The sequence below is a fragment of the Triticum aestivum genome, chromosome 2A, assembly GCF_018294505.1.
Source record: "Triticum aestivum cultivar Chinese Spring chromosome 2A, IWGSC CS RefSeq v2.1, whole genome shotgun sequence".
Classification (NCBI taxonomy): domain Eukaryota; kingdom Viridiplantae; phylum Streptophyta; class Magnoliopsida; order Poales; family Poaceae; genus Triticum; species Triticum aestivum.
Genome location: NC_057797.1, coordinates 8,036,495 through 8,039,292, shown reverse-complemented (window position 1 = coordinate 8,039,292; position 2,798 = coordinate 8,036,495).

The window sequence follows — 2,798 nt, the reverse complement described above, 5'->3', positions numbered from 1 at the left end:
CCACTTGTGGGACGTGGATGTAGTGTCCGACACCGACGGTACATGTATCTCACACTGACGATACTTTCTATTTAGGATTTCTCCTCTACCGCTCGGCGACCCTCGACGACCCTCGTTCCCGATAAAATAAAGAGGAAGAAGAAGAAAAAAAGAGAGGAGAAGAAAGAATAGAGGAGTTCTACTCCTCTATTCTTTCTTCTCCTCTCTTTTTTTCTTCTTCCTCTTCTTTTTTTATCCTCTTCTTCCTCTCATGTTCGATGACCCTCGACCCCTCGGCGACCTTAGACCCCCTCTCGACCCCCTCATGTCGAAGTTATCAGGTAGGGGGTATATCGACAACGACATACCCGATACATACATACATACATACATATCACATGCATCAATACATATATGAACAAAATTAATATCTACTAATTAACAACCTAAATAAAAAAACTAATACGTATAGGAAGAAGAAGAAAAAAGAAGACATGTAATCCAATCGTTGCACTGCTCCGGGTGTTTGGAGCGCAGACTGTTCTTGTGTTCATCGACATACGGGGTCACCAAGGTAGAGTTCTGTAGAACTGTGTAGTGTGCTTGAGACCAAGAATATCCGTCCCTGCATATTATTGAGTCTCTCCCAAGAGTGCCTTTTCCAGTCAGTCTCCCCTCATACCGCGATTTAGGGAGACCTATCTTCTTAAGGCCAGGAATGAAGTCAACACAAAACCCGATAACATCCTCTGTTTGATGGCCCATGGAGATGCTTCCTTCTGGCCTAGCGCGGTTACGGGCATATTTCTTTAGGACTCCCATGAACCTCTCAAAGGGGAACATATTGTGTAGAAATACGGGCCCCAGGATGACAATCTCGTCGACTAGATGAACTAGGACGTGCGTCATGATATTGAAGAAGGATGGTGGGAACACCAGCTCGAAACTAATAAGACATTGCGCCACATCACTCCTTAGCCTTGGTACGATTTCTGGATCGATCACCTTCTAAGAGATTGCATTGAGGAATGCACATAGCTTCACAATGGCTAATCGGACGTTTTCCGATAGAAGCCCCCTCAATGCAACCAGAAGCAGTTGCGTCATAATCACGTGGCAGTCATGAGACTTTAGGTTCTGAAACTTTTTCTCTGGCATATTTATTATTCCCTTTATATTCAACGAGAAGTCAGTCGTGACCTTCATACTGAGCAGGCATTCAAAGAAGATTTCTTTCTCTTCTTTCGTAAGAGCGTAGCTGGCAGGACCTTTATACTTCTTCAGATACATGCCGTCTTTTTCGTGCAAACGTTGCAGGTCCTCCCATGCCTCGGGTGTATCTTTTGTCTTCTCATACACGCCCAAGAAGCCTAGAAGGTTCACGCAAAGGTTCTTCGTCACGTGCATCACATCGATTGAAGAGCGGACCTCTAGGTCTTTACAGTAGGGTAGGTCCCAAAATATAGATTTCTTCTTCCACATGGGTGTGTGTCCTTCAGCGTCATTCGGAACAGCTAGTCCACCGGGACCCTTTCCAAAGATTACGTAGTGTAAATCATTGACCATAGCAAGTACGTGATCACCGGTACGCATGGCGGGCTTCTTCCGGTGATCTGCCTCGCCTTTGAAATGCTTGCCTTTCTTTCGACATTGATGGTTGGTCGGAAGAAATCGACGATGGCCCAGGTACACATTCTTCCTCCATTTGTCCATGTATATACTTTCAGTGTCATCTAAACAGTGCGTGCATGCGTGGTATCCTTTGTTTGTCTGTCCTGAAAGGTTACTGAGAGCGGGCCAATCGTTGATGGTCACGAACAACAACGCCTTAAGGTTAAATTCCTCCTGTCTGTGCTCATCCCACGTACGTACGCCGTTTCCATTCCACAGCTGTAAAAGTTCTTCAACTAATGGCCTTAGGTACACATCAATTTCGTTGCCGGGTTGCTTAGGGCCTTGGATGAGAACTGGCATCATAATGAACTTCCGCTTCATGCACATCCAAGGAGGAAGGTTATACATACATAGAGTCACGGGCCAGGTGCTGTGATTGTTGCTCTACTCCCCGAAAGGATTAATGCCATCCGCGCTTAAAGAAAACCATACATTCCTTGGGTCCTTTGCAAACTCATCCCAGTACTTTCTCTCAATTTTTCTCCACTGCGACCCGTCAATGGGTGCTCTCAACTTCCCATCTTTCTTTCGGTTCTCACTGTGCCATCGCATCAACTTGGCATGCTCTTCGTTTCTGAACAGACGTTTCAACCGTGGTATTATAGGAGCATACCACATCACCTTCACAGGAACCCTCTTCCTGGGGGGCTCGCCGTCAACATCACCAGGGTCATCTCGTCTGATCTTATACCGCAATGCACCGCATACCGGGCATGCGTTCAGATCCTTGTATGCACCGCGGTAGAGGATGCAGTCATTAGGGCATGCATGTATCTTCTCCACCTCCAATCCTAGAGGGCATAAGACCTTCTTTGCTGCGTATGTACCGTCGGGCAATTCATTATCCTTTGGAAGCTTCTTCTTCAATATTTTCAGTAGCTTCTCAAATCCTTTGTCAGCCACAACATTCTCTGCCTTCCACTGCAGCAATTCCAGTACGGTACCGAGCTTTGTGTTGCCATCTTTGCAATTGGGGTATAACCCTTTTTTGTGATCCTCTAACATGCGATCGAACTTCGGCTTCTCCTTTTGACTTTCACATTGCGTCCTTGCATCGACAATGACCCGGCGGAGATCATCATCATCGTGCACATTGTCTGGTTCCTCTTGATCTTCAGCAGCTTCACCCGTTGCAACATCATTGG